The following is a 22,140-nucleotide window of genomic DNA, read 5'->3' as shown; positions in this document are numbered from 1 at the left end:
TAAGTAGGAAAATACAACCCTGGGGTTATTCTTCACAGAATCCGAGAATATTCTGAGCTGGAAGGGACCCACAAGGATAATTGAGTCCAGTTTCTAACTCCTTTAGGACATTCCTAAGTACCACACCATGTGCCTGGGAGCACTGTCCACTTGGTGCTGTGACCACTTCCCTGGAGAGCCTGTTCCAGTGCCCGGCTACCCACTAGGTGAGGAATCTTTTCCTAACAACCAACCTAAACCTCCCCTAACACTTCAGGCCATTCCCTTGGGTCCTTCCAGTGGTCACCACAGAGAAGAGACCAGTGTCTGCTCTTCCTCTTCCCCTCACAAGGAAGCTGTAACTGCAGTGAGGTCTCCCTTCAGTCTCCTCATCTCCAGGCTGACCAAACTGAGTGACCTCAGCCACTCCTTGAAAGACTTCCCCCTCCAGGCCTTTCACCATGCTTGTGGCCTTCATTTGGATGCTAACAGTCCTTTGTTCCTACTCATATTGTGGCACATAAAACTGCACAAAGAATTCTGCCCCAGCTCAGAGCAGAGCAGGACAATCTCCTCCCTTGCCCAGCCTGTGATGCTGTGCCTGATGCACCCCAGGACAGAGCTGGCCCTCCAGTGCCAGGACACTGCTGATCATGTTCAACTTGCCCTTGACAGTGACCCCCTGGTCCCTTTCCATGACACTTTTCTCCAGAATCTTATTCCCCAGTCTGTCCATAATCCAGAGTTGCCCCATCCCAGGTGCCAAATCCATCACTTGTCTGTGGTAAGCTTCATATTGTTGGTGAATGACAATGCATTAAGTCAATTAATATCTAAGTCGGTAGGAGATTTTAGGCTAGTGCATTTTATTGCAAGTGAGATGGAAATAGCATGGGTTTGAGACTTGTCATTGTGACTCTGGGCTGGGCAGCTACAGAGGAAGGACCATTAATATTTTTAGTTAAATCAGATTTTCTTCAGACTTAATTGGATTACAGATGACTGTATGTGTTTAGAAAATAATAACTGTTGTTTAAATGGTTATAGGTCAGTTAGTTGCATGTAATTTTGCATAAAACCACCTGGAAATGGATTTTCATGTGTAAATACTGCATCTCTTAGAATCGTATCATGCTTGTTAGGTTAGCCAGTATGTAGGTGTTTTCTGCCACAGCAAAAAACTTAATATGACTAGACTCTTCCTTTTATGGAGAAAACTACAGTTAATCAGTTAAGCATAGACTTTGAGGTCTTCTGACATTTCAGGTCATCCTTATCTGAATGCTGCATTCCCTGTAGGCTGAGGCTGGATGGTGTTGTCAAATAGAAGCCCTGAGCATGAGTTTGTGCTATTCTGCCTCTCCTGGAGCTACCTGACATTTTAAGGAGATGAAGATGGACTCACAAAAGTCCTGTGTTTTCACAACCTTTACCTTTATAGTGGTTCAGTAGTAACTGGGAGCCTCACATAACTGTGAAACTGGAATAATGTTGCATAGGTGCAGGATAAGACACCTTCTTCCCAAGGGTCAGACATCCTAAGAGTGATGTATGATGCTCCATGATCAGATGCTTGTGGCTGGGGAGCTCTGAAAACACACTGAAATTAAAGACCAGGGGGGAAAGCCTAGAAAAAAATAGCAGCGCTTCATAAATGCTGCTGAAATGCCTAAAAGCAGATCAGTGAGATACCTTTGGGCTTGTTTGGCACAAATTAGGGAAGGTGTGAGAGAAGGACATGCACCTATTGGAGTGGGCAGCTAAAACATTTGCTTTCTTCCTTCTTTTGTTCTGTAATTGTCCCTTTGCCCTCAGTGGGACTATAGTGAATTTTTATCAAGAACAATATTCTGCAGTTAGTGAGATGAAACAGTGTTTACACTTCCGACACACAGTGAATGATGTCCTAGGAAATGAAGCACATCTCTTTACAATAAAATTCTCATTGACAAGAGAAGCTTTTAGATCAAAGAGGCACACTATGTTGAGTCTAAACAACAACTGTTATAGTCTCTACAGCAGGAAGTTTTTCAGCACTATGTTACTGAGATGAAACAAGAATGACTTTCTGGTCCATTTTGGTATTTACATTTTTGTATGCTTGCTATCAGCAGATATGTCAGATAAAATTGCAGTACTTCTGACTGCCATTTGCTGCTCTTGTGTAATACGACTTTGCAATGAATGCATTTTTACCCTCTTTTGCCTTTGCTGCAGAACCACCTTTTTTATTTGCAAAGAATTATGCTCAGGATTGGCAGGTGTCTTAGATCCATTGCAATTTCACCCATTAATTCTCATGCCTTGGTAAGATATGGATCAAAACAGGTTCATTTTAAAAGCAAACAATGAAATACTTTATGTAATTCCTATGATTATTCTGGTACTTTGTCCTGTTCATTGATAAATTGTAGATTACTATTTCATTAAATGTGGCAAAAATAAACTAGACCTTTCTAATGAAAGAGCTGTGAGAGTTCATACAGATCTTCAGTAGGGAATTAGACACTATGTGTTGTTTATTTCTCAGAGAATTTCTTCTACTACAATAGGATGACTTCAAAGTCACCTGCAACATGTGAGAATTGAGGAATAAATTACGTATATCTATTAAGTATAAAATTAAGAATTGCCAATAGTCACAATATGTATAAATTTCCAAGTAGTCCAATATTTTCCATTTACTTCACAGCATTTTGTTTGGAAAGAAACATTCTGCAACACCAATTAATTCAATCAGTTCATTTACAGTGATTATTCTTGGTTATGCATATAACATAGCATATAACTTTTGTGAAGCCAGGGGCTAGGACAGTAGGAGATGGCACTTCAGACAAAAGTATTTCAGTGATAGAGATGCAGCCTTTCTTGCTCTTGCTCAGGGCTAAAACTCAGTCATTGGTCAATTTACTCTTGTTCTGTCATTTGTTAAATTTCCTGTCATTCCTCTTATGCCTTTCGCAAAATAGAAAATTCACCTCCTTCAAAATTTCTCCTTCCCACTTGGGCAGGTGGCCTTAGTATTAGAAAAGGGTGTCAAAGCCACTAGTTCTCTAGGTAATTTTGTCCTTGCAGTCAGACCTTAACTCACAGAGATAATACATTGCAAGTCAATGTAGTTACACACTGGGTAACAGCATGTTGAGAGGAGAAGCATTTACACTTATTTTGTCATATACTGAGTTTTAATTTGTTCTTTAATTCAAACGCTTCTTTCTGAGGCCTGCTTTTCTCACACTCTGGATATCATCAGGTGTTTGTATTTTCCAGTATGGACATAATTAAAAAGTATGAAATTAACTAATTAAATTTCTAGTTGAAGGTTGCTTGGAGCCATGCTCTTTTTCTTGCTATAGGAGAGCCTTCTTGTTGCAATAATGATGTTGTAGCACTGATTCCCTCACAATGGAGAGCTTGCCTCTGCCCTGGTGAAGCCTTCCAGGAGCTGATGGTGTGACACCCAGAGAGGTACAGCCTGGTCCCACAGGATTACCACCTGTGAATAAGAGCAGAGTCTGCATTTTGAATGAGGCATTACTCCTCCAGTCCTTGTAAAGGAGCCTAGAGGCAGAATTTTTGGAAGAACTTACGTAACTTTTCACAAAATGTGTTCAATCACATTTTCTGTTAGTTAGAAGTTACTTTTGAGGAGAAATTCAAACACATTGGACGGCGTTGTGCAGAAAGACTTCCTCTGCGGTGCATGGCAAAAAAACATTTGGATATGAAATCTTCAGGTTGCAGCCATCTTCCAGATTTCAACTAATTGATTACTACTTACATCTTTAAGATCAAGTGGGTCCATCTTGGCTTTGCAGGTGTACAAATGATGTTTGAGCAGATTTAATCTTTGACAGTCTTACACTCTCCTCAGTGTAGGGTCAGTGCAGTTGCTATTTACCTTTTAAATTTTTATTTGTTTAAAAAGCAACCATAAAGATTCCTTGCCAGCCAAAGCCCATGTATAATAAAGATAATGACATGGGCTTCATCTTTTGGTTTGTAAATGTGAGAGAATAAAAAGCCATATGTGAGTTATGACTTGCCAAATGACAAAGGAATCCTGTTAGTATATTTCTAATACAATTTTTTTTACCAATCTTTCCTATCATAGCCCTTTTCCAATATCTTCAAGAGGGGCTTTTTTCTTTATGTTTTCCAGGCATAGATCCACCAGAGTTTCTTCTTCTTTTAGGAAGCAGCACACATAGAAAATTTGTGTTCACTGAATGAGTGAAAAGACACTTGTTACCAAAATTAGCCAGCCCAGGAATATATTTAAATGGAGATTTCAAAAGTTGTAAGTGAAATTAGGGCATCACATGTTCCAGATTTCAGCATTTCATTTTTAATCATTAAGTTTCAGTTAAAATTTTTCACCTCAGTGTCTTACTAACACCTTACAAGGAAATATATCAGATGCTTGGTAGTTACACCTTTTTTGTGAGGTACTTCTTCAGCACTGTATTTTGGTGAGGACAGTGCTGACAGTTTTCTCTAAAACATCTTGGGAGAGGTTTCAGTATTTCATAAATAAAGTGACTGATACTTGACCATGAAACAAATATTCACACTGGAGTAACAGCTGCATAATGAGAAAAGGGGTCTCTGAAGATTGTTCAACCTATCCCTCAGTTCCCAGAAAGAATCAGCCTTATTCACATTATCAACGCTCTTCTTTTAGACTCCATAGTCTTTGAGAATGTCCCACAAATTGTATGCTTTGTAGCATAGAAGAGGTGAATGTATGGAAAGTACAAGTTTAGGGTTTGGTCAGGGTTTCCCTTCTGCTTTTTTTCTTCTGCCTGACTGTGCTATTGTGGAGTTCCTTCCTTGGTCCCCTCCCTCACACACACCCCAGGGGAAGTTCTGTGACTCTGCTTTTTGCAGAGCCATGGCATTTGCTGTCACAGGTAGGAAAGTGAAGCAAAACAGAGGCAGAGCAGCTGTTGACATAACTGAAGGCTCTGACATCAGTCCTTTTAAATGGAGGGAGAAAGAAGAGTGCTAGAAGATAATTTTAGAAGGTAGGATGCTGGGGAAAATTACCTCATGTCTGAGGTCTCTGGGTTTTATCATTTTAAGCTCTACAATGAAAAAAAAATTGAAATTACATCTTTCTAATTCTTTCCACTTCCTTATTTATCCCTTGCCATTTTTCCACCCTGTCTCAATAACTGGATTATGCAAGACCTTTAATAAGAAGTTAGTTCCATATACTTTTTATTGCCTACCTGTCTTCAGCAGATCAGTTGTGTGTAATTTCAGACCCTCAAAGACTAATAAATAGAAATCAAAGTCAAGAGGAAGGATTAAGGGGATGTGTGTGTTTAAATGCACTTAAAGTCCATATCTTCCTCCTACCATAAAAGCTCAAGGTAACTGTTCTGAATTTCAGTATTGCTGGGTTCTACTCATACCCATGGTAGAGCAATTTGCTGGCACAATGCTTGGGTCTTGTGAGCACATCCAAGTGGGTCTGACCTGCACCTAGTTGCAGGTTTTTGAATTTACAGGGCTTGGATCAACTAACAGAGTGCACCAGTACTGGCAGTGTGGTTCTCCAAGGTTTTCTTCCTGTAACTGTTCTGCTCTAATTCCTTCCATTGCAAAGCCCAAGAAGCCTCCTCACAGCCCACCTGGATACCTCATCTGGAAGAATTTACCACATCTCCTTTGGTACTTCACAGATGAAACTTTCTTTGCTGCTGACCCAGCTGGGCTTTTTTTCATAAGTTTACATCTTCGGTGTTTATTTGATAAGGGTCTGTTAGGAAATGCCTGCCCAGAGTCTGTACCTTGCATCCCAAGGTAGACCAAGAGGGATGTGATATTATTGTCACAGTGAAGTGAATCAATGACAGGTGAGCTGAGCTACAGTAAAAGCCATAGAGTCCATAGGGGAGTCTTCAGTGCAAAAATTCTACTAATGAAATTTATATATATATGTGTGTGTGTGTGTGTGTGTGTGTGTGTGTGTGTGTGTGTATTAGCAGCCAGATAGCATAGTGTTTACCACTCAAAACTTCTTCATTTTCTGCTGAGTGTTCCTTCATTTAACAGCCAATGTTAGCCAAGAGGTAAAAGAGTTCAGGAAAGGGTACATTCTCAGCTGAGATTGTCTGCAAACTGCAAAGATTACACTAAATTGGGAAAAGGCCATGCAAATTTTGAATATCCCTCTTTGGTAATCATTAATATTATAAGCATGGTTCTTTACTCTGGTTTCCTAAGAAAATGAAGATTCAAAGGTCATGTGTAGGTGGGTGCTTCAGTCAATAAATTTTGGTTCTGTGCCTTTGTCTCCCAAGTAATTTAAGACTGTTGACCAAGTTCAGGTAAAATTGGTAGCAGGATTATGATCTCCAAATCTTTGAATTTCTCCAAGTTTTGTTAAAATGGACAGCTGGGTCCTAGTATTGAAAGACTAAGGCATTAGTATAAGCCTTTATTGAACTTTGTGATTCAAACAGGAAGAATTACGACGTCTAACTCTAGAAAGTACACATTTAGCACATGATATAATATAGTCTTCAAATCCATACAGAAAGAAGTCTGTAATTTCTGCACTTCTATGAAGTATCTTTTTCACTGCAGAAATTCTAAACTTGGGGCTTGCAGACACTTAAAAGACTGTAAAATCCAAGGGGGTGGATTTTTCTTTTGGACTGGGAATTTGATAGCTGCCTGCCTTATGCAGAATACAGTAGTTCCCATAACACCAGTGTTTACTGAGAGCTATGCCCCAGCAATAAGTGCTTTTTTATACAGTCTAAGCTACCTGCAGAGTTGAGGTGAATTCGTATAGCTGCTTCTGTAGCCTGTAACATACAGTTTGATCCCATAATTTCTAAAGCAAGGAAATGAAACCCATCATTTATCATTACAGCTCAAAGCTATCTACTTGATGCTTGAACAACCTCTTGAGAAAAGGAGGTGATGGATTTTTATTGCAGCTAAAATATTTATTGTTACCCAGGGATGTCTTTCTAAAGGAATATTAGCTTTTATTATGTATGAGTGCTTTTTGGATGAATGGAAGCAGTTTGTCCTGATACCCAGCTGGCTGTACACCATCCCACATTGACTGCAATGACTACAGTGCAAAACAGCCTTGTAGTGAAACCATTGGACATGCACTGCTGGTCAGAAAGCCAAGCCCTTGAGTGCAGCTCCCATCTCAGCTGGAAAGCTGAGAGTTTTGGCCCTCTGATCTGTGGGATTGGAAAGTCTTTGTGTATCAACTGGTATCTGTAGTTATTTTTACAATTTTTTTTTATGTTAATATACAAAAGCATCCTACAGCTTTGAGTTGATTTGAGGTCTAAACTAAGGTCACTGTCACAGAACTTAAAGAACTACTTAATTTTAAGGGTGAAGTACCTAAGTGGTCAGATTTATTGTCTGGCATTGTTTGCAAAGACATGCGTGAAGCAAGTTTGTAGAGAAAAATAAAAAAGGGAACTGAACACATTGGTGAAGAGAATAAGAAGAATGGATGACATATTCTAAAGAGTATTGCCATACCTGGCAGGATGTTTCCTGGAAGCTTCCTAATTTGCTTTCTAAAGGTATAAGTTTATATAGAAACCTGGAATTTTAAGATACAAATTCAATACAACTTTCTCTTTTTAAACACTTCATGCAAAGCAAAAGTGGGTTACTGCAATGTTACAGAACCAGTGAAAGCAGTCTTTCCAGTATAGGACTTTCCAAGATGGACTCAATGATGGCCAAGGCCAAGGCAGCCACAGAGATGGTGGTAATGCCCCTGTGACAGCATATTTTAGAAGGGAAAAAAGTTATATAATTATGCTCAGAGAAGTGAGGAGTGCAAGTATGTGAGAGGAACAACTCTGCAGATGTCAAGGCCAGTGCAGGAAGAGGGACAGGAGGTGCCCCAGGTGTCAGAGCTGGGATTCCCCTGCAGCCCCTGGTGCAGCCCATGGTGAAGCAGCTGCACCCTGCAGCCCAGAGAGGTCCATGGGGATGTGAGATCCACCTGCAGGATGAGAAGGAGCCCCACGCCAGAGCAGGTGGGTGTCTGAGAGGAGGCTGTGACCCTGTGGAGGCCTGGGCTGGAGCAGGGTGCTGTCAGGGATTTGCAGAGCTATGGAGAGGAGAGCCCATGCTGGAGCAGGCTTCCAGTGGGACTTGTGGCCCTGTCGAGGACCCACAGTGGAACAAGCTGCCCTTGAAGAACTGCACCTTGTGAAAAGAGACCCACAGTAGTTCATGAAGCCCTTGAGAAAGACTCATGCTGGAGAAGTTCCTGGAGAATTGTTTCCTGTGTGAGGGACGCTATGGTGGAGCAGGCGAATGACTCCTTTCTCTGAGAAGTGGGAGAAATATCATGTGATGAACTCACTGTCATAATCCCCATTCTCGGTCTCCCTGCACTGCTGGAGAAGAAGGTGGAGCTGGAGGAAGGTGGGGGGAAGGTGGTTTTGAGATTTACTTCTCATTATCTTGCTCTAATTTTAGTTATAAATTCAGTTAATATCCCCAGGTTGAGTCTTTTTTGCACCAGTTAATATGCCCTGGTTGAGTTTTTTTTGCCCATGATGGGAATCAGAAAGTGATCTTTTCCTTGTCCTTATCCCAATTCATGAACTTTTTGTTATGTTTTCTCTCTCCCATCCAGTCACAGAGGGAGGTGATAGAGCAGATTTTGTGGGCACTTGGCATCCAGACAGGGTCAACGCACTGCTATAAATCATCCTATTGAACCTTAGGAACTCACTTAAAGTCAGGAAATAAATTACCTGTGCTTGCCCGTGCAAGAAAGAAGCAGAGCAGTTGTCTTCTTTTGTCAGTCTTTGTGCTTGTTTTAAGTGTCAGGCTTGTTCATAACATCAGAAAAATGCCCACAACTGGGAGAATGTTGTGTTGCTCCCAGCAAATGTTCAATGTACAAATGCTCACCAAAACATTAAATGTTAATGAATGTTTGCCTGTGCAGATATTGGAAATTAATGTACCTATCTGTGTCACATATCCCATTCCTAAAGCCTTTTAACCTTTTTATATGTAGGGCAAAGTTGTTAAAACTGAAGCCAGGAGTGCAAATACCACTGTTCAGAGTTTTCCATTTGGACTTTATTAGCTGAATGCACTACCAAGAAACCAGGGTATTAATTTTATTTTGAAGCTACATAAGGCTTGAAGATGGCTCTAGATTCTGGTTCTTTTTGTTGGGGCAAGAAGAAAAGTTAAAAGATGATCTAGAGGTTACTAATACTAACATCATTTGGAGAAGTTACAGAAACTCTGTGAGTCAAAGGCCATTCAATATGTTTATATCCATGACACTGGTTATCTGCTGCTTGCAATGAAGGCAGATTCTAACCAAGAAAATGGCAAAGATTTCATGCTTCACTGTGGTAAAATGTTGTCAGGCCCAGGGTGTGCATTAGCTTACTGCTGGGGACAAGATATGTGTAGGAAGAGGCCTTTGTTTGCTTCCTTCACCCAGGGAAGGGTTATGGGGAAAGGAAGTGAGCAGAGACAACAGAACCTGCTCAGTCTGTACCTGCCTTTCTCCCAAGAGGTTTTCCTGAGAGGTTTCACTGCTTAGACAGTGAAGTGAAGCCTGTGTTAGATGAAGACAAAAAAGCAAGCAGAGGAGCTACAGCAGTGCCTTGCTTTCCATACAAGGGAGGATTTGAGCTCCAGGATCAGGAGAAATTATTTCAGAGCAATCCATGACTGCATCACTGGAGCTCTGAGATACTTAATCAAATCAGCTAGATATTTCAAAATTTATTTTAAATTACTTCTTTTTTCCTAGCAAACAGTCACCAGATAGAATAGGCATGCTTGCAATTTAATTCACATACCCTCCTGCCCTTTGAAACCTAGTGTCTAAAATGCATCCATCCTACAGCTGATGGAAAGAGAGACTTTTGATTATCCTGTTCAATTCCTGCACTGTTGCACCCTCCTCACTTCATTCAGCAAATCCAGAACTACAGGAATCATTGCTCTGTCTTTATTCAGGCCACAATTGATGGTGCACATGGAATAAACTTGCTGGGAAGCTTGTTTTGCTCTGACTCCAAGTGAAAATAAATTAGCTGCATACCCCACTCCCACCAATGATGGCAAAATGCTGTCACTGCTTGGTATCACCCTTCTACATCTGCATGATTGGCTCCTGTTCTGCCTCTGCTTGGTGAGGCCAAACTCCCAACCTGTGCCTGTGGGAGGATGCTCACTCAGCTCTGTGCTCACTTTTGAAACCACACTTTCATTCAGCTAAACATGTTCTGCTGTGGCCTGGTAGAGGAGTTTGGCTCTGGGGAAAGGAACCTCTAGGGAGTGCTTGGAGCTCTCCCAGGAAAAAGGCCTTTTCCATCCTTGTGTTGGCCAATTTGGAAAATGCAGAAATTTGTCAGTGTAAGGGACAGAGGAGAGGAACTCCTGGGCTGTCTTCTCATCCCAAACATCAGTTGCCTTAAAGCTTTTTGTCTTTAAGATAACTGTTACGTTGACACCTTCTTTCTTATCTCTCAGAGTTCTGGAACTTAATTAATTAACATTTGCGAACAACAAACACTTCCTCTGATAGGAGTCATTAAGTATCACAGCAAAATGTGAATAATACTGGCATGCTCAAACTAGCTCAGCTTTGGTATAGGTGCAAAGAGAATGAATGACACTTATTACATCATAGGGAGTATCTCAGGTTATTTGAAACACCATAATCCTTCTCTTACGGATTTCTGGGCTATTTTTATAATACTAATTCTGATTAAAAACACTATGTCTGACTGTCAGTTCTAATCCATTCTTCATCCTTGCATATCTAGCAATGTTAAACATTCTGACTAAAGGCCTTTAAAAATACTCCCATGTGTAGAGGCTTCTGAGGAACATATACAAACCACACACATTTTCCTACTTCTGCGGTAGGAAGAGTTTCTGGAGATACACAAGTCATCAGGGTGGGTGCTGTATTTTGTGTATTGACCTTGATTATGTCCCAGTTTGATAACAGCTGATTTAGTTTTTAGCTACCTGTTGTTCAGAAGTAAGTAATTGGAGATCAGCAGTGATGACACACTGACAAAAATTTTCAGCTTTTCTTTTTTTCTCATTTTAGTAGCTGCTCAGCTCCCCTTTTTATAAGCCAAGAAGCTGCATAAAAATGGGCTGGAAATGCATCCACCAAAATGAGGGAGCTGGCAGACTGCTGCTGCCTGCTACCTGCTACCTGCTGCTTTAAGCTCTGACCAGATTTTAGCCAGGTAAAGAAAAGTTTCCCAAAACTACTCAGCAGCAGGTACACATTATAGAAATGGAGAAAAACACACATCACTGCAGTTATCTTGTGTTCCCAGACACTTTTACCTCACTTTATATTGTACTTTAGGCTGTCCAGACTGCAGATAGAATTGCATTGAATGCTACATCATGAAACTTAAAATGCCCAGCTGACCTTCCCGAGTTGCACAGCTGTACTAAGAAGGTTTTCAACCATAAAGCATGAACAGTTTAGCACTAGTTTGCAATTAAAATGAAAAAAAAACTTTCAAAAAGCACTTTTTATATAAAATCTGTAAGTTGATGTTGTTTTTCAATACCCTGTCATGAAAACAGAACATTTTTCTCAGTTTTCTGAAACCTAATTTGACAATGCAGGAAGCAACTGAGCTAGAATATGTTTCTCTGTTTTATCTGGTCTTTAAATAATTTAGAGGCTGAAATTAGTTCAATTTTTTGTTAATTGTACTGAAAGATTTCTCTGTTCATTATATGAGCAAGTAAACACAGCAGGTAAATTGTATGAGGCACATAAAAGTGGGAAAGGATTAAGAAAAAATTATGGGCAGAATGTAGTTAGTCCTGCAGATTTTGGTATCTGTATGTAGTGTTAAAATGGACAGATGGAAAAATAGTAATGTAAAAATGTTATACTATAAATCATCCTGTTCAAGTGTCCATTTCCAATTAATTTTATAACTTCAAATTCTTAATTTCTGCCTGGACCATTACTATAACAAATGGAGCCACATAAAAGTCATTCTTAGAGCAAAGCTGGGATTCATTTGCAATATGGATGTGTGTAAGAGTATCCAGAGAATATATTAGATTTTGTGGTTAAAGCTTAAAAAGCGATTTGAAGACAATGCTTTTCGTTAAACATTTGAGAAATTTCACTGCAGGAAAGGTGTTTGTATGCTAAACAGAGAAGAAGAACAGTGATTGTTTTCTGTGGTAGTCACAGGGAGAGAATGACCCACAGTGTTGTCTTGCTTGGACCTTATAGGTATAACCCAACCACTCTGTTTTTAAGGATGCTTTTAGAAATATTTTAAGAGAGTGTTGGTGAGTCTTCAAAGTGAGTACACTTAGCACTCTGTGCAAACCTGGCTTTAAATAGCCCAGGCTGTCTCCCACCACAAAAGTCAGTGCAGTCACTGGTTCTTTGAAAAACTGTGTTCAACTGCCCTAGAATTATAATAGTGTTTTGGTAAGTGCATTCAAATTAATTCTTTTTCTTACATTTGGTAGCCACTGTGTAAGTGTTCTTTGCTGTTGTTTGATTGATATTCCCGAGGTTGACCCTTTTGTTGTTAAACAAAGCCACAGAGTGACTGTTTTTGCATGACATTTTCATGACTTTAGAAATCAGTCACATTTTTTCTGTCACACAGCCATGAAGCAAACAAGGCTATATCAATAAACTGGAATTAGTCTTTAGCTTCCTGCAAGCTTCTCCCTGCTTCTTGACTCCTATCTCTCGAGACAGCTGAGAGATGCTGTCTTCCTCTCTCACAGCCCCTGGTGATTGCACATTACAGTTTGTGTCCATTCTCCAGCTAGGAACAAGGATAAGATGTGATTATCAGCAGTTAGCTTGAAACTTCAGTCTCTGCAGATGAATACTCATGCCAAAACTGGTGACTGTCAATTGACTTCCATTTCATATGCTTCTTTCTTCTTTGAAATCACTAAGTGTAGTTGTCCTGATCCTAAACATCATCACATCCAGAAGCCTTATGGAGTCACACAGAAACTGTCATAACAGATTAAACCAGTGTCCACTAAGCCAAGTGTCCTGTACAACAAAATAAAGAACAGGACAAGGACCTAATGTTGCTTCATAATCATTACATGAATTTTTGTATAGTAGTGGCTGTGGTACTCCTAAGCCAGAGATACATGCTTAGAAGCCTGTCAGCACTTTATTATTTGACTAAAAAATTATCTCTGCTCATTTCCCTGTGATGCTTATCTTTTCTTAGACATCATATAATTCCTCAGCTGCTTTATTTTCTTTAATCTGAAGGGATACCATTTTCTTTACACCTCTTTGTAAAGATGAATCAGAGACATGTCACAGGCACTAGAGTTTCTGCCTGTTTTGAGTTCATACCCTGCAAGAAGAAAACTCTTGAGGAGAATGCTTGAGTTTTGGTGCACCTTGAAGTCTTTCAAACATACAGCCTTACTAGGCTGCACACATAAACTCCAAAGAAAATGCATATATGGAGTAGACTGACTAGCATCACAAAATAACTCTTTTTGAGCTCTGGCTGACAAACACCAGCCAAATATCTCAGTAGTTCCTTAAGTGAAATAAGAACCTGATCCCATTCCACATTTTTGACAATCCCTTTTGTTTCTAATTGTTGAGGTGAACACAACAACGTTCTAGCCAGTGACACCTACAAAGAACAAAAACATGCAAAATCCACTCTGCATTGGAGACTTCTCAAAAGGAGAGCTGGAAGAGCAGAGTTTCTCTGACTTAGTGCATTGGTTTCTGACTGCAGCTCCCTGCAGGATGTGATAAGTGACATTAAAGTGGGGATCTGCTACAGGCCACCCAACCAGGAAGACTCCCTGGATAAGTCACACTATAGACAAATTGAAGCAGCCTCTTGTTTGCATGCCCAGGTCCCCATGGGGGCTTCAGCCATGTCACTATCTCTCTGAGGAACAACACAAGCAGTCTAGGAGTGCTGGAATTCCTTGATGGGACCATTATTCTCCAAGTGATACGAAGAAAAGTGCTATGCTGGATTTTGTTCTCACCAGTAAGGAGCAGGGGAGGAGAAGATGCAAAACCCAAGGGCAGCCTGGGCTGCAGTGACCATAAAATGTGGAGTTTCAGATCCTCAGGGCAGTGAGGAAGGCACACAGCAAACTGGACTTGAGAGGAGCACCCTTTGGCCTCCTCAGGAATTTTCTTAGTTGAGTACCATGGGATAACTCCCTGAAGGGACGAGAGGCCAAAGAAAGCTGGTTGGCATTCGAGGATCACCTTCTCCAAGCTCAGGACTGATGCATCCCAGTAAGGAGGAAGTCAGGCAGATACAGCAGGAGACCTTTGCAGATGAATGAAGAGGTCCTGGACCAATTCAAACACAAAAAAGAAAGCACAGAGGGTGGAAGCAAGAAGAGTAGCTTGGGAGGAGTGCAGAGATACTGTCTGAGTAGCCAGGGATCAGGTTAGGAAAGCTGAAGACCTGATTAAATTAAAGCTGGTGAAGGATGTCAAGGGAAACAAGAAAAGCTCTCATATGTACATCAGTGATTAAAGGAAGACAAGGAAAAAACATTACTTCTGGGCCTCTTCAGAAGTAATGAAAAGACCTGGTTAACTGGATCATGGAAAAGGGTGAGATGTTCACAACTTAAAGGTGCATAAATCTATTGGTTCTAATGAGATGCATCCATGCATGCAAAGGGAATGTGGAAGACAGTTGCTAAGCCACTATCATATTTGAGAAATTGTAGCAATTGGGTGCAGTTCCCATTGACTGGAAAAGGGGAAATATAATGCCCATCTTTAAAAAGAGAAAAAAGGAAGGGAAGGCGTGTGGAACTACACGCTGGTCATTCTTGGCTTTGTGTCTTGCAAGATCATGGAACAGATCCTCCTAGAAACTATGGTAAAACATATGGAAAGTAAGAATGTGATGGCAGAAAAAGTGTCTTCACTAAAGACAAATGATGCCTGAGAAATTTGGTGGCCTTCTATGATGGGGTTACAGAAGCAGGGGATCAGAAGGGTGACTCATGATATCTACCTTGGTCTATTGAAAGCATTTGGCACTGTCCCACAAAGTATCCTTGTCTCTACACTGAAGAGACATGGATGTAATGGATGGGCCACTCGGTGGATAAGGAATTTGTAAGAAGAAATCAGATTATGGTATTTGTTTCTGTTCTGGAGGGAACTCCTTGCTGCCTGTATTGCCCTGGCTGCTCTCTCGGCCATGGTGCAAATCTGGGAGGCTGAAGGTGAAATGCTGAATTCTGGCTTATTGTTAAAGAGGGCTGAGGAAGATTGGTTCTGCTGGATGTACATTTCCAGGACGCCCAGTAACCTGTTAATTTTCCAGAGACAGATTTACACTCACCTAGCACTGTGTAAACTACACTTCTATCTTTTAAAAATTGAAGTAGGTAACTCCTGTGTCATTTCTGGAGCAGAAGGCCATTCACTGAAAGAGATTTTAGGGACTGCAATTTCTCCATATATCCTTTATCTTGACTTTTATATCTGCACCACCACAGCATCTTTTTTGCTATTTTGATTCCCCTGGGATTCTATCTTGCATTTTGCACTGTTCACTCCAGCTATCTCTGGTTGAATTATACAGAGCACTTCATGTGAAACCAGGCAGAAAATGTGATAGATAACCAAATTTGCTTCTTTTTAGCTGGTGGAAAATATTTCTCTTGAAGGCACCATACCACCTGTCAGTGGTTATTCTCTCAAATGTGTGGCAGGTAAATACTGACATTTAGTGTTGCTAAATACCTCTGTCACAACTCGTAAAACTATGCCAGTTGGAAAGACCTGTGGAGGTTGAATCTGCCTCCCCATCCTCAATTCTAGTCCAGCCAGTGCTCTACACAGTGACCAGCTGTTTTTTTAAATAGTTCCAAGAATGGAGCTTGCGTGACATCTCTAAGACTTCGTTACAGTGGCAGTCTTCTTCTTTGGGGAAAAATTTTTTCTAAGTTCTCACATTAGTGTCCTGTGTTTGCATCTTGTACCTGATGGCTCTCACCCTTTCTCTCTGCATCTCTGAAAAGAGTTTCTCTCCATCTTTTCTTTTCCCTCCCATCTGCTTAATGAAGAAAGCAGTAGGTCACTGTTAACCTTCTCCTCTTTACCCTGCCTTAAAAATCATTACCTGGCATAAAGAAATATAAGTTTGATTGCTTTAATAGTTTGGATTCTGAGCAGGAAGGGATCAAGTTTTATGCACAATTTCAAAAGCTGTTGCTCTTTTTGTCTGAACAAAAATATTGTGTCTATAGATCATTGATTCTCTACTTTTCATTTATATAAAGAAGCTACACTGTAAATAAGTGAACTAAGAAAAGGAAAGAAAATCATAACAATTGCTGAAACTGTAAATACAGTTTTAATTGAAAGTGGTTTTGTAGGCATACAAGCATATTTCAGAATGTCAATACTTTGCTTCAGGACTTCTGAAATAGTTCAATTTCCCTAAAGAAAGGAAAAAGCAAAGTTAAAAGACAAATTTTGACAAATGACTGGTAATAAGCATTTTTCAGCAGCATTGCAAAGATAGAATATGTGTTTTTACCTTAAAAAAAGAAAAAAAAACAGTTTTAGTTTCTTATTTCTTGCTTTGGAGATGCAAACCTTAAAAACACTCACAGAAAGATAAGATATGGTGGCAAAATGTATTAACCCAATATTTGGACAGAGAGACTTCTACAAGCCTTGTATTTGAGACATTTTAGTTTTACCATGTAAATTTTTTTTCAAGAAATAAAAACTTAGAGTGGTAGTGAGTTATTGAACAATGTTGAACAGTTAAAATGCCTTTGTAAGGAAGCAAAGGCAAGAAAAGGAGAGAATACACAATCTGTGAAGGATGAGTGTTAAGTAGTATGCAATTAGAGAAATCAAAGCTATTGTGGTAAGAGAAGTTATGAACAGCCCACATAGAGACTGGAGATCAAAAGGTCTTGGAATAGAGGTGGGCAAGCTCTGGGAAAAACTTTATAAGTAATAAGGACTCCTTAGAAGTGGTTTCTCAGAAAAACGTGGAATAAATGAAGCCTAGGTAGGTAGCATGAAGTTTTTTAATTCATTTGAGAAGGCTGTTTTGGAAAACCAAGGAAAATAGCACTGAGTAAAGAGTACTTCTGAATAAAATCTGATCTTTGAAAAAATAATAGGTCAGTGTTTCATCCCCTCACTTCCCTCTCATTGAGAATGTGGGCTCTTGCCACACATAAAACAGCAAATGGACAAGAGCTCATGACCAAATTCCTTTTTTTTTTTGGTTTTTCTTTTAGCAATCCTGAAGAGTCTGGATGCATTTGTAATGTTGGTGATTTTTAGTTAATTTTTTTTGCAGACAGACATATAAATAAACAGCAGCATACTAATTAGTAAGTGTACAAAAGCTCCAAAGCAACTGAAATCTTCAGTCAAACTCCAGAATAGTAAATTAAAACTTCATAACACACCAGAATTTGGTGTAGTTGCCCTATAGCTTGCTTAAGCTGATTCTGCTGCAAGGTAGAGATTATAAAAGTGAAAATCCTCCTCAGTCTTTTGACTTCTAAAACACAAATTACTTCAATAGTATTCCTCTGCATTTGTATAAATGGGTGAAAGTCTGTCAGCAACAATTTAGAGTTAATTGCACTTCAGTTAGTATAATGAGTGTTTGTAATGCTTATGTGTACATTCTAAAGCTTTTTCAAATTAGGCTTAATGTCACATGTCCTTTCTGAAAGACCTCATAGCGGATTTGAAAGCTGTTACACAGAATCAAAGAATGTTTCAGGTTGGAAAGGAACTCGGATATCATTAAGATCCAACTCCCCTGCCACGAACAGGGACACCTTCCACTAGACCAGCTTGGTCAGGATCCCATCCCAGCCTTAAATACTTCCAGGAATGGGGGATCCACAACTTCCCTGGGCAACCTGTTCCAGCGTTTCGCCTCTATTAAAGTAAAGAAATACTTCCTAATATCTAACTTAAACCTACTTTCACCTTTATCATCCATCTTTGTTTTTAAGTAGTGGATATGACCCAGTCAGATTCTGTGAGAACTAATCAGGCAGGGAGATTAGAACTTGATAAAGAAAGTACTTATTTATAGCATGGTATTTATACTCCCTTACTGTTGCCATAGGAGTTGGGCTGAAGGGCAGGTGCCAAGCTCCTTTCTTCCTCGCTGGTAAAATCTTATGCTGTTTGTGTGACAAATGCCATTGGTGCTCATGGTTTCACTATACTGCAGCAGCAGCACAGAAACTTTATTTGTTAAAAACTCCATGACCCTTTCCAATTCCTTGAGTTGCTCACAGTATAGCACATAGATACCTAATGGTCCTACATCAACACTTCAAAGAAGGTAGTTAAGAGCCAAAAAGTGGAAAACTAGATTGAAAATGTAGTGAGCATTACCTCAAATGTCAAAATATGTGGACTCAAATGCTTTCAGACTGGGAAGTTCTCAGTCAAGCCTCACTTAGAGAGCTGCACATCTGGAATGAAGAACATCAGAGCTGTCTGATGCTTGTACCTTTGTACCTTCTTAGACAGGGGCTAATGCCTCACAGCAAATTCACAAATGCAATCTGCAAAAACAACACGTCAGGTTAACAACACAGCCCTAGCTGACCTAAATGCTAAATCCTACAAAGATACTTTTTTTTTTTTTTTTTCTGCTGCAACCAATGTCTATGAATGAACAGGACAGCAGGTCTGACATCCTCATGTTTGACATCCAGGTCTTATCATATGCATCTGTCCTTACAGAAATGCTGAAAGATAAACTCAGTCTTGACAGTCTGATCTGCAAGGGTCTGATCTGCAGATCTGATCTGTCAGTGATGTCCCACACACACTTGGTGCAATAGCATCATCCATTCTGCAGCTTGCATGTCCCTTACCCTCTTTAATGACCCCTGTTAAAGGAATTTCCTGTGGGCTGATAGGCAGGCAAAGCAAATGAAGGCAACCATTTTCTCCAGATTTTGGCTGGGAGGTGTGCTTGTGTGCATGAAAAAGTGTGTGTGTTGGAGCGGGGAGGAATTTACAGTAAGAAATTGTCTTAAAAAACATGAGATGGTATCTGCATATCTGTTCAGTGAGTTTATCTAAACATTCCCTTTTTCTCCCCTGTCTTTTCCCCTTCCTTTCCTTCTCTCTCTTCTACCATTTGCTGTCAGGAAGGGCCACGTCTGAAGGGCCAGTTCAGCACAGCCTGGCACCAACACAGACGGACACCAACACCAGTTCCAACTGTGAGTCAATTTGCAACTAGGGGACTCTTTGAAGTGGTATTGGTTTATGTGCTTGTGCAAGCTGCAAGAACTCTGCAGAGGGCATCCAGAACAGGGAGAGAGTGAGTTTGTTAGCCCTAGCTCCCTCTGGTTGGAGTAGCATGCATGTTTTTGATGTCTTACTAAAGAGCATTAGATAAATGTATCTTCTCCTGATGTAAACAAGAATTCTGATACGTGAGGGTCAATGCCAGGTAATTTTACCAGCAGAGCAGACTTTTTGAGCTGGATGCTGTTCAGAGGAAACTGTCCACCAAGAAAGCTTAGGACACCTTGTCTGGCTAGAGAAGAGGCTGGAAGTCATGCCACAGACAAGGCTCTTCACTGAATTGTTATTTTCACAGTTAGAGCAGTTAGAGACAAAAGCTGCTAGTCTCAGATTTGTGTAGGAGCACTGATCTGTGTTAGGACAGGTGAAGAGACCTTGCTTTCTCTTTTGAGGTCCTTGAGGTAATTTGGCTGCTGTCAATTTGATTCTCTGTAGGATCACCAGCAAGGGAGAAGACAAGACCTTGCACAGTTCTCTCTCATTATGCATGCACATAGAGTTATACAGCACTTGTGATCCCAGTCCCCAGTGGCCCATGCTCCTGATATGTGTGTTGGGTGAAGATAATCCTAATTAAATTGAAGAAGGGGGGAAAAAATTCATTATACAGAGCAACTGAGAAATGACCTTTGCTCTTCATTGTTCCTGGAAGATACTCCTTTACCATATTTTCCTCTTAGTGACTTTCCTGGTCCCAACAAGCTTTGGCTCAGCATCACAGAGAAGGTAGCTGAGGAAGGAGATAGTGATTTAAAGAAGCAGGCAATTCTATCAGCTGCAGCATTTAAGAGGATGTGATGGCAAATGCAGAGGACAGCAGAAGGAAAAAAAAGGAAAAAGTCTGTAATACCCTTGCACTTCAAAGATAGTAAAATAAGTTACATCCTCTATCAGGGACTGAGAGAGTACTGGGTCAAAACTATTACAGCTATAAAATTTGTATCAACTCATGCATGGAAAGGTAGGATAAATTAGTAAGAATCTACTGTACAGTGAAGAGATTAACATATTTTTTTCTAGATGCATTGTCCTCAGCAGAGTTCTAACATTTTCCATTATTCTACTCTTTGATATATGTATGTAGATACAGCTTTTTATGAATATACTTGAATATATTAGTAAAAATCTTGCTCACAAACTGTAAAAGTGACTAATAATGTTATCATAAATAATGCTGTATTCTGTTTTTATGCTGCATAGTGATCAATGGAAAATTCACAACACAGGCCAATGTGTCACTGATCTGTGACTCTTAAGCAAAGCATTTCTTCAAACCATACTTTTTCATCTCAAATGCTTGAGTCATATTGTGTTTGTCCTGCCTTATAGTTTCCTGATGATTTGTTTATGTCCCACAGTTCCTGCAGTCCGATGGCCACTTCTGTAAGCTATTTTTTGGGAATGTTGATATCCAGATGGTTTGTCAGCTGTATCAAGCCTGTGAGCAGCTCTGTGTCAGTAAGCACATGGACCTGGCCCTTGAGATCAACAGGAGAATCACTGTTAAAATTCAGCTCTCAGTTAAGGAATCTGTGCTTGAATTTGTGCCAGGTGGAAGTGATTTTAACAAATTCTAAAATCTCCCAAAGATGAGAAACTGAGTATGGGTACAGAATTCAGGCTGATGCTTCACTTGTCATAGAATACCTTTAGCAGTTAATGAGTGGACATGAACTAAAACTCTGGGATTATGTGTCTACCAGGTTTTATTTGGAAAAAAAAATGAAAAGAAAAAAAGAGGGACAAGAGCATCAGACAAGTAGAGGCCCACAGTTTGGAGAGAATTAGTTTCAAAGCAAATCTTGGGTACTTAGAGTCTGAAATACAATATACTCTGCTATTCTTCCTTTTAGCTTACCTGGTGGTCCATCCTGTACTTGTCTAGAGCAGCACTCTATTTTTGGCGCTTTTTTTTTCTCATTCAATTTGTTAGAGCACTTAATCAAACTTCAAGATGGATTGTGATTACATCTCAAGTTCTTCTTTGCACAATGATTGATTTTGTTAAGGTGTGTTGTGGTTCCTCTCTAGTAAGAGCAGTTTGAGACTGCACTGAAGGAGGGGAAAATTCAAACAAGAAAAACAACCTAGTAATACCAAGCAGGTGAGGTATTGATCAAGGCTGTTCAAAATGCTTGGCCAATGAATGTCTTTTTTCACCTCCATTCATTGGTTTACAGCATCTCTGAATCTCCTGGCTGGACACTGGACTAGTGCAGCTTAGTGTTGAAATTATTGTAGTCAAGCAATTAATGAAGATTCACAAAAGCACCTAAAGATGTTTTTAGGACTTTATTGTTATTATTATTAAGGGTGTTCTCCTTTGAATGATAAGCCTTGTACAAACAAGAAGAGATAGTCCATGTACATGGACAGACTAAAGGACAAGAAAAAGGAAGGGGTTCAAGCCATCTAAGTCCATAACAATCTCCCTCTAGGAGATCTCAGTCTAAGAAATCTTCCTCTAAGAGACAGAATAAGGGGCTGAGCATTCTTGGAGTTTCTCAAAACTTCACTACAAAAGGCTCGGAGTATGCTGATTGAACCTGGAGCCCATGCTTTGAGTACAGGTTGGACTACTTGTCTTCCAGAATGGCCTTCAAACAGTGTCATTTTTTAATTCTACTGTCTGTTGTAAATTCAGTAGAAGTCCTGTGTATTTAAACTCTGTCTAGCACCTAAACTGCAAAAAAAAAGTCCTTCTTCTTTGGAATTAAGCTGTCTCCTCCAAAACCACCAGATGAATGCTGTCTTCTGGTAACACGCTGTTGACAGAAGAATGTGATGTGATATATATATTTTTGTTT

At 40.0% G+C, this 22,140-nt stretch overlaps 1 protein-coding gene across 1 annotated transcript in view; it reads left to right on the top strand.

Moving 5' to 3' along the window:
- NRG1 (neuregulin 1) overlaps positions 1–22,140 on the top strand; it is a 442,748-nt gene that overhangs the window by 146,022 nt on the left and 274,586 nt on the right. The window contains exon 2 of the mRNA XM_077790064.1: positions 19,171–19,245. The gene's annotated coding sequence lies outside the window, so the exon portion shown is untranslated. The remainder of the gene's footprint in view (positions 1–19,170; positions 19,246–22,140) is intronic.

Source organism: Lonchura striata, chromosome Z (genome assembly GCF_046129695.1).
Source record: "Lonchura striata isolate bLonStr1 chromosome Z, bLonStr1.mat, whole genome shotgun sequence".
Taxonomy (NCBI): Eukaryota; Metazoa; Chordata; class Aves; order Passeriformes; family Estrildidae; genus Lonchura; species Lonchura striata.
Note: the sequence above shows the minus strand (reverse complement) of the source record. Positions and strands in the feature narration are given on the sequence as shown.